This window comes from Lissotriton vulgaris, chromosome 7 (genome assembly GCF_964263255.1).
Source record: "Lissotriton vulgaris chromosome 7, aLisVul1.2, whole genome shotgun sequence".
In the NCBI taxonomy this organism is placed as follows: domain Eukaryota; kingdom Metazoa; phylum Chordata; class Amphibia; order Caudata; family Salamandridae; genus Lissotriton; species Lissotriton vulgaris.
In genome coordinates, this window is record NC_141695.1 from 624,462,043 (window position 1) to 624,476,875 (window position 14,833).

General features: G+C 44.7%; 1 protein-coding gene across 2 annotated transcripts in view; it reads right to left on the minus strand.

Annotated features, from left to right (window-relative positions):
- The window catches only part of LOC147702156 (proton channel OTOP2-like), a 502,417-nt gene that overhangs the window by 194,985 nt on the left and 292,599 nt on the right, over positions 1 to 14,833 (minus strand). The window lies entirely within an intron of this gene.

The following is a 14,833-nucleotide window of genomic DNA, read 5'->3' on the forward strand; positions in this document are numbered from 1 at the left end:
TAGTTAGCATTACTTCTGACTTTGGGAGGCTATCCGGATACCGCTTAAATGTTGCTAAGACGCAGGTATTATGCTCTAGAAACATAGTCAAACGGGATGATAGATATGTGGATTCAGTAGTATACCTAGGTATAACAATTAATGCTCAGCCAAGGGATATTACTAAAGAAAACTTTGTGCCGCTATTGGAAAAGATGAAACAGGACCTAAAAAGAATAGATACTCTCCACTTGTCAATTATAGGTAGGGTTAATGTTATTAAAATGTCAATGTTTCCGAAGATCTTATACAAATTCAGGTCTATCAGGTCTATCCCTTTTAAAATAGAAGATACACTGATCAAGGAAATGGAGGCTATTTTTATGAACTTTGTCTGGCAATATGGCAAGGTGAGGAGATCAAACAAATACATGTCGCTTCCCCTTGAAAAAGGTGGGCTGGGAATACCAAATCTTAGGTTTTATAACTGGTCCTGTCTCCTTACTGATATGTCTATACTCTTTTTCCTAGAGGGCACTGTGTATAGCCAGGGAGATATCCCGTTTTCCTTTAAGGAAAACGTGCTGCATTAAAAAAACTGCTTTATTTCAAAGCAATCCCAGATATGGAGGAGTGCTGAGCCCAGCAGGCCACCATACCTGGGAGGGCCAGCCATTCTCAATGGGGTCGCAAATTTGCGAGTGCCTCATGAATATTGATGAGGCATGTAATTTGCGACTCCATTGTGAATCGCTAACAGTGTCTGTGACACTGTTGTACATGTCAGTTTACGAGTCGCAAATTGCGACTCGCAATTGAGCGCAATTTGCGACTCGCAAAATAGCATGGTCGTACATCTGGCCCTAAATAAATACACCCATCAAATATAACATATCATAATAAAATATAATATAACATGTATATATATGTATATATATATATATATATATATATATATAAGAAAAACTCTTCCCGAAACTCCAACACTGCCAAATGCCACGCAGTCTCGAAAAGACGAAGAGAGGAACCCAAGAATTGTGCCAAACAAAGTGTGTTTTATTTAAGCTCAATTTTGCTCAGCATGCCCGCCATTAAGCGTTTCGACAGTATCCACTGTCTTGATCACATGATGTGATCGCAAAGGCACATGGGAATTTATACATACAACAGTGACACAAAAGGTGGACTTAAGATTAACCACCCATTCAATGCACATAATGTTCATGAAAGGATTCATTGAAACAAACGGGGGACTAAACAAATAATATGTAGTCTTCCCTGGTCTTAGATACAACCCAAGTGGGTGAATAAAATGAAATGAAATAAAGTATATACACGTGTGCAGTATCATGCAAATAATTACATATATACATATAAATAAATTCATGAATATATACATATAAATATATAGATCATAAAAACACAATGTTAATTTCATTCTTGTTAAAGACATGTTTCAAGACCCTTAAAAAACATTATGAAAATCATTTTGAAAATAGATCCCAAGTGGGATTATTCACTAAAGTGCCAAGTGCTTCATGTAAACAATATCTGTTGTAAACATACACAAATATGGTTGTTGATTCCCATAGTGCGGCAAGGAGCAGCCATCATTGCAAAATGCAAATCAAAATAATCAAAGTGCTCGGTGCAAATAAATCATAACCAAAACGTTTTAAAAAGGGAGGAGCCCCTCCCTATAAAGTTCAATATACTGACTGATGTTAATACACAGCTTAGACCTGAAATGCAAAAATCCTATGAGAAGCAGCAGAGCGCAGAGCGCAGAACGCAGAGCAGAGCAGAGCACGGAGCATCGAAGGAGCGAGGGGAAAGCGTCCTTACCGTCTCCACCGTCTCCACCGGCTGAACCTGCTGAAACCTGCCCCCCCCCCAACCCCCGCGTAGAGAGGTGTTGAGACGCGGAGGGGGAGCGAGCGGGAGACCGCCAGAAATCAGAGCCGGAGCTCCGGTGCTCACAGCTGTACCGGGAGAAAAGCGGGCGCCGCCCGGTAGCGGCGGGAATCGCCGCAGAGCTTCAGAGCTTCCCTTTTGCAAAGCTCATTCCAGGCAACAGGCGGCTGGGACAGCGGGAGCGGGTCCCGAAAATAAAACTCTGCAAACTCCACAGAGACTCCACAGAGACAGAGATACTCGAGAGGCTTGCCTGCTTGCCTGTAAGAGGTGGAGCAACTATTGGAGAGCCAGCGCCTGAGCAGGGAGAAGCAGCATTTCGGCGCGAAAGCTGAGAATTTTGTTATTTTACCATCAATCCGCAGCTACACCATCACGCTTAAAAGCCATCAAAGCTGCAAGGCAAAGGGAAAGATAAAAGCGATGGAGGTACTTGGGCTTGTATGGAGACGTAAACAGTAAGCTGTAAGCAGTAAGCAGTAAGCGGCAAAGCAAGCAATGGTGAGTGAAACCAGCAAGGGTGCCTAGGGGGTGACCAAGTCATTGTTACAGCCGGCCCTGCCCTGCCCGCCCCACAGCCAGCAGCTCATACCACGGTCAAGCACTGTGCATTGGGGCAGCAAGACACCCCCACTCTCACAGGGGCTTGAGACTTCAGCAGGAAAGGGGCTGAGATAGCTCTGACCAGGGCTAGAGCACTGAAGTACAGGAGGCTGGCCCAGTACTATAGAACTACCTAGAGTGGAGGCTGCGCCGTCCCGGATCCTGCCCTAGCCAGAACCTGTACCTACCGAAGTTTTGGACAATATCTTACTCCTCGTTACCGCTCCGCACCCTCCCTGACGGCAGCCGCCCTTCCTGTGAGGGGTAGACGGGCTTGGGAGTACGCTGAGGAGCTGGCACGGAGTTAGTGCAGGCCGCAGGGTAAGACAAGGCAAGGCGACATGAGATCAGGGCGAGTCCGTGGATGCCCCACTGGTAAAGGAGCGACAAACAATCGGTCAAACAAACGAAAAATATCGCCGAAGGCAGGTGAGGGGGCAAGGAAAGATCAAACAAGAAAATCCAGACAATTAACACAGAGTGAAGGCTCATTAATTGACTTAGCAACTGATAGACTTGACTTTATCTGTGCAAACAGTGAACAACCGGCAAATAGAGAGAAGAGCAGTAAAACAACAAAATCTAACTTCGCAATGCTCCAACCAAAAATTTTCACAAAATTTCATTTCCTAAAAAACATGGGGGACACATCGCCCTCCAACACCAATGAATCTTCAGGCCTTCAGGAACCTATTGAACCTCCACAGACTTGGCAGTCAGTGTCTGTGCACAACACAGGTTCAGAAACCAACGACAAAAAAGAAGCCCTATCTCTACTGCCAGAGAATCACTGCAAGTGACATCAACCCCTCGGGGTGAGAAAAACAATTTCACAATGGCTGCCACAACTAAAGGGCCAATATGCAGTACGAAAATCGTTTTAGAACCAAACCTTATTCAAGTGCACAGAGCAAACGACAATAATATGAGCCGGCATGCACATTTGTCACCCAAATGCCTTACAGACCCCGGCAAAACTGCTAGCATTAAACTAAGTGAGAGGACGGCATCTGGCAAGGGCAGCGATGCCGACAAACCTCCCCATCGCATAACGAACTGGACGTCAAAAATCCAAGCACCAAACAAAGACCCCACAAACCGCAACGGGGCAAGTGAAAAAGATGCAAAGGAGTGTTGGGAAGAGAATGCCTCAACTCTTGGGAATTCAACTTTAAAACATTCCGAACGTACAACTGACCACAACAGCTCGATGAGGCCAGGGAAGGATATAGTGGATTCACACAGGCCACCAACCTCGCCCCTAGATGTGATAGAAATATCCTCATACCTGGGCAAGGAAGAGTGGGAAGACCTCGTAGCAGCATACACCCAAGACAAAAGCAGCAGTGAAACAAGTATGAACACGTCCTTACCGATTGTTATAAACGATGCCTCATTGGATCACCCAGTAATGGACATGGGGACACCAGAGGTGGCCCAAAAAAGCCCCTTATCTGAGGATAATCAGGTCAATACCTCGAATCAAACAAACCAGGGAAACGCGTGGAAGAGCCTGCTCAAAACAACACAACTCCTGGTAGATGCCCTCAACTACCAATCTGACAAAATGGACATCCAACTATCGCTACTTGATACATTGGCTGTATTTGTGGTGGCCATTGACGGGAAGCTGGGCACGCTTAACACGCTTCTTCAGAATAAATCGTCATCGTCGGACCAGGCATCTGGGCCTTATAATGAAGGATGCGGATGCGGCCCAATAATCGACAAGTTGTCGAGTCTACCAACAATAATGAGCGATTTGTGTACAGAACTTAGAAGAACACCCAAGTGCAGGCAAAGTATCTCCTGTACCAGCCCAGTCGTGGCGGCGACAAACTATCCAATGACCAAAGAAGCGCTGGGGAGCAAGGGTCAAATCAACCCTATTCCAAGGGCCCCCACACCCACAAAACCACCAAGTCCAGTGGTCAATGATATAGGAAACACAGAACCTCAATTCCCCGAAAATACGGAGGAAGAAACAACAAACTTAAAAATGAACGCCAAACAAAGACGAGCAAAAAAACGCAAAGGCAGGAAACATAAAATTGATCTGCAACGTAACGGATTCCAACAACTTTTTGGGAACATACCGAACAGGGAACAAAGCATGGCACACCCTGAGGGTGCCACGTACCCACCAGAATCTGACGAAGTCATCGGCACACCTGAGTCCCCCATCAAGGCAACAACCACCAAAGAGCTGGGGAGCAACAACAAAACAAGAACTATTCTGGAACTACATAGCATCTGCACTCAAAAAGAACCCGGAAGAGGAACACAAAATTCATGTCCCCAACTCAATGCAACTAGTAACATAACCCCTGCCTCCTGTGCGACACAAGCACAAACAAGCAGTATGCAGCCTAGCTCGGCCGGCCAGCAAATAAAAAACCATGGACCCACTAAGGGAACACAGTTTGGGATCAATCAAGGACCGGCTACTGCTGAGACAGGCAATCAGCTGCTAGAATGCTTTCCAGCTATGACAATGGAAGGTGTACTGACTACAAGAAGAGAAGCAGACTCAGCTATTATGGGGACATCGGGCCCTACGTGCAATATCTCTAGACCTTGTGAAATTCCCCATCTAAACGGTCCAGTAATAAGGAACCATCATACCTCTGGCCAAGAACTAAGAATAACTACAAGTAACTCAAATGACGTCAAAACCACTGTAGCACGATTAGTAGAGGTTAAGGGACGGTCAGTCGAACGATCATATGCTGAACCGTCCACACCAAATGAACACATACTCGGCCGACGGTTAAGAGTCACTGTACCCACTGCCAGCCAACTGGAAACAACTTCAACACGACGAGTAGAATTTATGGGACCTAGTCAACCAATAATAAAGAGTGCATCAGCGGGAGAACGAAAAAACTCAACAGGCGTTGTCTGGTTTAACCCGGACTACACATCGCAAGGAAGACACGACACTCTCAACAGAGGTAATATCTTAAGGCTGCTATCCCACATTCCATCCTTGACAGAATTAAAAAGCTCTGACCTGGAATCCATTGAATTTGTAGCCGACGAGGCTACAGGCAAAGAAAAAACAAAAGCAACCTGGAGAACCCTGGCAATTTCACAAAAAATAATTGCCGAGGCTGACATCTTTGGAAGCTGGGGGATCACAATAGAACCTTATGTCAAACCAAGGTACCCTGACATTCTTGTCCCGGTGGAAAAAGTGGCAGCTCCAGCTATCATGAAGACTCTAAAAAATTCGGTCCTCAGAGGAGCGGTAGGGCCAGTGGTCAACAAAATTGATCCACACATCAATAGCACTGGAGCCACTGCAGATGAACACACACAAATGTATGACTCAGGATGGATTGCTAGAACATTAAATAACAACGAATGACAAATTGGCCACAAGCCAAAGGAAGACGTTTACGGTTCATTAAAAATATGCTCATGGAACATCAATGGCCTGGCTTCCAAAATAACTGACTCAGATTTTATGAATTACATCAGAAAATTTGATATAGTGGCACTCCAAGAGACATGGCTCACAGACCCCCCCAACCTCCATGGCTACTTACGTTTTTTCGTAGCTGCAAGTAGGACGGCTAAATATGGTCACTCTAAAGGCGGCCTAGTAACCTATATACTGGTTACAAGTGTACTGACAGCAATAGAAGATGGACCATCCTCTACAGCTGCCCTGGCTGTAAAAATCCGCTTGCCACAACTCAAACAAGGCATTACTGAAACCGATTTCCTCCTAATAAATGCCTACATTAACCCAAGAAGGAAAGGGAAAGCAACCAAAGACCTCTGTAGCCTCATGGAGACACATATAAGGGAAAGACCCACACCAAATGTTGTTCTTACCGGGGACTTTAACCTTAATCTCATGGGCGAGACGCAGGAAGATGAACAACTAATACAAAACGCAATTTGGGACATCCCAACACAAGCAACCTCACAGTTATCCAAAAAAACCAAACTAGGCAACAGGACACTAGAAGATCTGGAAAACTTTAACATTAGGGCCTTCAACGGTAGGACCTCTGGAGATAATCCCCCAGTCGCAACCTTCCATTCAACAAAAACAAGCAGTATTCTAGACTATACTTTTATATCATTACCCTTTTTCCAGTCCTTAATATCATACCGGATTGGCTGCAGCGGGGAAAGTGATCATTGCCCCCAAGAAATTATCATCAAGATCATAAAGCCGAATTTTGAACGATCAACAGCGCCTAAAGAGTCAGTCCAAACCATCAACTTCAAAAAAATCAAATACTCATCAGCGTTGGACGGAACGCTAGTGGAAAGGGCAAAACAGCACTTCGAGAGTCGCTCTGGGGATAGTGAAATAACAAAATGGGAACATTTTACAAGTACCATGTCTATGTATGCTACAAGACCCAAGTTTCAGACACAATTGGGGGACGCAAGTTTCTGCAAATTCTCTCGAAGACCAAGGGAAAATTAAAGACATAAAGACCCTAATCAACCGTAAAATGAGAGAACTCCAAAGGAAACCCATGGATACCGTAAAGCAAAACCATCTACGAGAACTAAAATCAACACTAAAAAAACTAAAATGGGAAGCAAACAAATCAGCTGAGGACAATTTATGGGCGAGACTTCACTCCGATATCAAACGGAACGATGGAGCAAGATTCTGGAAATCAATAAATGCATTCATAAGACCCGCGCATCACAGGGTTTTTTCAAACATCTCAGAGGAAACCTGGGCAAGCTTTCTCGGCACCCATTTTAGTCAGACTGAAGGGAACAACTAACATTACGAGCCAGTCACTTATAAAAATTATACAATTACTGACACAAGGCCCACAGAATGCTTTACTCCAAATGATATTATGAACTTGCCGAACTTACAAAGCACCATCCAGCGCCAAATCAAAAAAGGAAGAAAGGAGGGAGCGCCAGGGCCAAATGGCATACCTCCTATTCTCTACAAACAAGATGTGCCAGGCTGGGCGGCAGCCCTGGAACCCCTCTTTCTGGAAATACGACAATTCAACACCATTCCAAGGTCCTGGAGGGGCTCCATCATCTCCCCAATCTACAAGGCAGGAGATAAGGCTTCCCCACATAACTACCGACTGGTGGCTTTAATTGATAACGAGGCAAAATACTTTGCAGGTACCCTACTTGAAGAGCTGACAGCCTGGGCTACAGAGAGATCCTTAATCCCTGCCAATCAGACAGGCGTTGCCAAGTCAGTAGGCACGATGACGAACATCCTGAGCATGGGTATCCTCATAGACAAAGCAGAATCTAACAAAATGCCCATCCATTTCTGCTTCATCGACTACAAGGCCGCTTTCGATAACGTAAATCGGAAGCTTCTGTGGTCTAAATTGAACGACTGGGGGATCTCAAGACCCCTGCTGGATCTGCTCATCAACCTGCACACAGAAACTTGGGTACAGATAAAAATAGGGGATGGATCCGCCTTGTCAAGACCCATACATACTAATAAGGGCCTAAAGCAAGGCTGCGTCCTGGCCCCCACGCTCTTTAACCTATTCCTAGGCGACCTTGTCCCAATACTAAATGACTGCAATTCCCACGCCCCTAAACTAGGAGGGCTCCAGCTACCTTGTCTACTATACGCAGACGATATCGTCTTAATAAGCCACACTAAGGTAGGACTTCAACATCTCTTAGACGCAACACAAAGGTACTCAAGTAAGAACGATCTTACAATAAATCTGGGGAAAACTCAAACAATGACCATCAGCAGGAAAAAAAGGAAACCAACATCATGGCATTGGAACACGACAAAAATCGAAGAAACTCCAACATACAAATATCTAGGAGTGAAGATCGACAACGGTGGGCAGTTCTCGGCTCAGAGAACAAGCATACGAGGGAAAGGTCTTTCGTTAGCGATTTCGTTGAAGGCACTAAATCATAAACTCTCCGGCCCATCCCTGTTACCCCTGACGCAAGTAATTCGTGCCAAACTTCTTCCAACAATTACTTATGGGAGTGAGGCACTCAGAGGAAGGGATGCTAAGATCCTTGACAACACTATAACAACAGCTTACAGAATTATTTTCAGTCTACCCAAGCAAACCTCACCCGCTCAAATCAGGCTCGAATTTGGCATCGACCAACAGCTCCTGGCAAGAGATGGAGCCTACGTGATAGCCTGGGACAAAGTGAGGAAATCAAAACAAGGAACCCTGAATGAACACCTGTGGAAGGAGTTAGAACAGCATCCTTCCTCAGCAGCAGCTAAGTACCTCACTGGCAGTCTGACGAATACAGGTCTAGAACAGCTCTGGAACACTCCAACAAGTCATACAAATTTAAAAAAACTGGTAAAAAAATCAATCAAATTACAATCATGGTTGCAAGACAAGGAAACCCTCTCGAAGAGAACACATGGCTGGTTGACTCTGAACTCGTACAAAACTAAAGCACAACAGCGCTATCTGGCCGAGGGGTATTCCAAGAGTGTCAAGATGTGCTTTCTAAGGCACAGGTTGGGCCTGCTACCTTGTACTCAAAATCTCCCACGCTGGCTCAAAATCAAAACTGACCCCCTCTGTCGGCTATGCGGTTTGGCAGAAGAGGACATGCTGCATTTGATATGCTCTTGTGAAAAACTACGGGACGAACGAAAACGCTGGCTAAAACACCACTTCAATCGGCAAGGGATCCGCACTAGACGGGCGGCGGTCCTTGCATGTTTTCATCCTAATGACCCTGGCTTGAACTGCAGCTTTGTAAAATTCCTGAAGGCAGTTGAAAAAAAGATGCCAAAAAACTCAATCCATAACTGCCTTAATTCAACCGACTTGACATCACTTCGCTGACGGTTTCACTGACTTTATGAGCTCATGCGGCCACTGAGCAACAATTTACAAACATTAAGTCCAAATACAAGCACATCGGTCATAAGGAAATGTGAACATTTTAAATTTTAAATTTTGAGTCTTTTAAAACTGTAGTTTTATCCATTCTGTTCTTAACTCATTTTTATATTGCAATGGTTTTAAGTAACTATGCTAAATAAAGATTACTTACTTACTTACTTACTTACTATGAGAATCCTGATTGTTTATCATATAATGGCACGCAATCCTGAAACTTTGTGTCATTTGTGTATAATAGGACGAAACTACAAGTAATAAAGAATCTGGAATCATAAACAGGTGTATAAATCCTCACTGGCGTTAAGACCTCCAGGAGTACGACTATTTAATTCCAAGATATATCGAGTCTCAAGGTCCCTGAGTAGCCCATCCCTATTCCCACCTCTTTTGAGGGGTAGAACGCAATCAATGACAAAGTAAGTGAGGTACTTAGGATCACTCTCATGAACAGCCTGAAAGTGGCGTGCCACTGGATAGGATTGCTCATTATTGGAGATTGCTCTTAGGTGCTGCAGTATTCTCCTGTGAACCGGAAGTCGAGTACTCCCTACATATCTAAGATCACAGGGGCACTGCAGCACATAAACAGCAAATTCTGTCTTGCAGGTCAGCTGTTTAGTTATGAGTACAGGTTCATCCTTGAATGGAGTATTGTAGCGTGTCTTATTACATCCATTCTTGCAGGCCTTGCAAGTGGAACACTTCAAAAAACCTTTCCTCAAATTCATAAAGGTTTTAGAAACAGAAGTTTCCAAATGGTTCTTAACCAGCCTGCCTGACATCGAGGTAGATTTTCTGAAAGAAAATTCTGGCCTTTTACCAACTGAACTGCCGATAACGGGGTCCACCGTTACCAGGTTCCAGTTCCGGCTGAAAATCCGCCGAATTTCATTGTGCTGTTGGTTATATGTTACTATTACCCTAGAGCATTCTATGGAGGTTTCGGATTGAATAGCTACAGATTTGGGTTTTGGTGCCAAAATCCGTGCTCTCGGCATGTTATTCGTGCGCTCAATAGCCCTGGTAATCGTTTTCGCAGAATATCCGCGTGCCAGGAAGCGCAATTTACTTTCCTCCATTGCTCTTGCACATTCTCTTTCATCACTACAGATTCTTTTGATACGAAGCATCTCCCCAAAGGGGATGCTCTGTATCAAGTGATGGGGATGTTGGCTAGCCGCATGCAGGATAGTGTTACCTGCAGTCGGCTTTCTGTATGACCTTGTGGCGAGATTTCCTGCATCAATGTATACCTCTGTCTAGGAAGCATAGCTGTGATTTGCTTATAGTGGATGTAAATTCCAAATTGAGATCATTACAATTAAGTTTCTCCACAAATTCCTGGGCCTCTAGTATAGTACCCTGCCAGATAAAAAAGAGGTCGTCTATATATCTGAGAGAGACTGGGACATGACTCCTCATGATGGCCTGATGCTGTACCATGAGGACCTGCTCCTCCCACCAGCCCATGTGTATACATAAACACATGCAGTAACATGTGCACACACACATACTTAAGTCATATGTTTGGGTGCTTTCATTGCACAAAATGCAGTGGTATAAATACACACTTACCTATACAGGTAAATATGGAAAATATTTCATACTTACCTGTGAAATATGCATTTAATCATCATAATGACAGCCCCTAAGCCACCATGCAGAACTTTACCCTTACTAGGGCGGCTATGCTTATGGAGGATTAAGGCCTACATTTTGCGACAAGATGATCAATAAAAAAAAAGAATATGCAGTACATTCTCTGGCAATATTATTTTCATCTAGGCCATGGCCATGTGCCTTGGGGTTTAGCCGTCCACTGTAGTTTGAATGCCGGGCCTGGGTACAAGCCAGACTCTTCAGACAATCCTGCTGCGCCTGGCTGGAAATATATAGATATACATATATATTACAGATTGGCTGATAGTGCAAAGTTTCATGATGTTTAGTTAAGGGATGCATAGAAAAAACAGGGTCTCAAAACATGTTTTTCCACCAATGCATTTTCCAAGAAAGTTGGCAGGTACATAAATTATGGTGTGGAATGGGTCTTTTTGTTATTTTATCTGAATTTGTTCAGTAGTTTTTAAGTAATAAGGGACATAAACTTAGTGATATATTGATATGGAAGTACATGGTGATGACAAACAATTGTATTGGTTAATGAAAGCCCTTACACAATAAAAAAAGCAGCCATATTGTCAAGACAACAATTTCTCTTTGTTCTGTGCTTTAATGTGGCATCTAGATTTTTAATCTTTTTGTAATGTATAGGAAGACAGGAGGCCGTTTAGCAATCTGTATACAGATAGGGAAAATTATTTTTATTGTTCTACATATTTAAAAAAAAGTTTATGTCTTGCAGTACTATGAAACCGAAGTACTATTGAAATGTAAAAAATAAATACAAATTAGAGTGGTGAGTAGGGAGTGAGTTATAGTTAATTTTGTCTGACTTTGATGACCACACTTTACACCATTCTACTCTACTCCATTGAACTCTATGTACACTGCTCTTCTCTACAACACTCTACACCACTGCACTCTATGCCACTCTACTCTGTTGTGCACCACTGCACTCTATGCCACTGCACGATGTGCCACTCTACTCCACTGTGAACTATGCCACTGCACTCTATGCCAATCTAATCTTCTCTTCACCACTCTACTGTATGCCACTGCACTCTATGCAACTGCACTCTACACCACTTTACTCTGCACCACTCTTCTCTTGAGGTAATATAAATTTTTATGCTCAATTGTGTCCCCTACTACGTACCCCAACGGCTCCATGTACGTGCTTAAAGTGCATGTAAGTTCCCTCCACAACCCGCTATGAAGACGCAAATACATTTGCGTCCAACGTTAACATGTCCTCTTTCAGATCCGCCATGAATGGATCAATAATTCAGTTCCTAAGTATGCCCTGCCACCGTCTTTACATGGTGCACTTCCATGTTTTCATGGCTCTGGCGAAGGCCCTGATTTCTGCCATCGAGCCTTTTCCTGACTTCTGCCTCTGAAAGCTGCAGCCTGGACCTGCATCAGCATCCCTGAACTTTGACTTACTCCCTGCGCGGCAAGTGGTGCCCGGCTCTGCCTGACTGCCTGCCAAAACTGTATTCAGCCTTCAAGTTATCTGCTCCGCTCCTCGAAAATACATTCTTGTCCAGTAGTTTAGGTAAACATCCCCCCAGCTGCAGAGTAAAGGGCCCGGCCTTTCTGTCTCCATGTAAATAATTCATAGCTCCTGTTACCATGGTAGGCCCATGGCCCCTCGCATTACACGTAGACACATATGCACGCATTAGCAGTCAGTATAGAATAGCCTCTGCCCGAGAGACCTTTCCTTCTAGATAATACAGTTCTCCAAACACAAAATACCAGATATGATTTAGGAACAAGTCGATCTGACCCACCAGACTTCTGTCTCTAATCCTAGCGCTAAATGTCAAGTCCCCTTCACCCTCCAGTTCCACGTCAGTCACACGTCATGCTGCTGCGCGCGCATCTCTGCCATATATTTCTGCTGACACTGCAGGATTCTTCTAGGGATCCACCCACTTGCGTCACTTCTATGACTGAAATGCTGAAATGTTTTTTCTTCTATGTGACGTTTCTGGCACCCACCTCCGTGTACACCCTTGTGCACGCCTTCTGATTACATATTGTTACGCACATGTTTCTTATCTTGTTTCTTTCAGCTGTTACGCCTTCTGAACCCATCACCACTGTAATGATACTATATATACTGTGTACTGTTAATAAATCATTGTACATGTCCATGATTCCCTTCCTGAACCCTCGTGGTGATGGATCATGCTACCTGGTTCGAACCAATTCCATTTTATGGAATAAAACCCCTTAAACCTCAGATGCCACGGACTCTGTGTCTCTTATTTTGATTGAGCTATTTTATTGAACTTTACCACATAGAAATTAAGTACCAGGTAATTTTATTTACCACATAAATTGGCACCCCAGATGGGACCCTCCCCCACCTTACGCGCCGGCGGTGCGTTGCAGGCCTAGTCCCCTGCCGCAGCCGGACGGACACTCATGCGCATCCGCAGGATTTCCTGTATCTCCCTCAGGCCAACGGAGGTGACTGAGACTGCGATCGACACCCAGACGAGGCGGTGAGGAGTGCGGAGGATCCCGACCCGAGTCCAGCCGAGAGTGCAAGGTCCGAGGTGTCTTGAGGCCCACCAGTTCCGAAGTTCCGAAGTACCTACGTCACGAGTCGAGTCGAGTCCGGTCCAGGGTCCAGCCCAGTGTCGAGTTTTCCGAGGCCTTCTGTTCCGTGCTTCCCGGTGAGTACCGTTGCTGGGGACGCATCTAGACGGGTGCATTAGTTTGCCCCGGTCGAGACGGGTTTGGGTACACAGACCCGGTCTGCACTGTTTAGCAGTGTATCTGTGCTGTTTAGCAGTACATCAAGTAAATGTTACTAGTTAATATGTGGTTTTCTGTTCGAAATGTTTAAATGTGTTTTAATGTCGTGGTATGAGTGATTGTTTGATCTGCATTACTGTGTATATTGTATTTATGGTGTTCGAGTTCGAGTAAGTATCAAGGTTCAAAAATGCCGCTGTTCAGTAAGTTACGACAGATAGGAACTAGAAAGGGGATTCTAGAAGAAGCAGTGCCTGTTCCACCTAGGGACACTCCAGGGCACTTTATGTACCACAAGCATGGCTTAGATGCCATACTGTACTTAGACTTGTGGGTCGATTATACCAAACACTTAGAAGAGAAATATAGATGGCCTGTTTCAGGAACATGGGATGCCGAGTGCATCATGAGAGTAGAGGAAGCATTATTGAAAAAGAAAGCCCGACAGTCACAGAAAGACGCCATAGAATTATGGCGTAAAGAATCACATAGACGTACAGAAAAAGAATTCAGAAAAGCAGAGAAACATAGAGAAGATTCAGAAAAGACTCGAGAAACGAATTAGTCAAGGAAGGTATACGAGTTCCAACAGAACAAGTAGACCGACAACTAAGTACGCTTAATAATGGCATGTATCCAGTTCGGGCCGAGGGCCTGCCCAAGGCGACCCCAGAAGTACCAAAGAATCTGCCCCCTCCATTGGTTCCGACTAAATTGCGTCACAAGACCGCAGCAGAGATTTTTCTTTCTTCCTATTTGGATGATGCAGCTCCAGCTTATACTCATGCACCTGCACATGTACCTGTACCCCATAATCAGCAGCCCCCGGGTCCGCAACAGCAGGTCCCTCCTGTCCCGAATCCTGCACCCCCTATAAATACGCTTAATCCTTTTGGGATTGGCCTAGTTCAGGTCCCAACGCAGCCAGGTTATGGTCAAGCCTCCGGCTCAGGAGGCGCATCAGGAGGTTTTCGAACCCCGCCGCAGTTACATCGAGTGACAATGAGAGATTTCGCAATGGCGCGGACACCTAAAGGTGCCACAGCAGAACAGCTCAGACAACAGCTTAC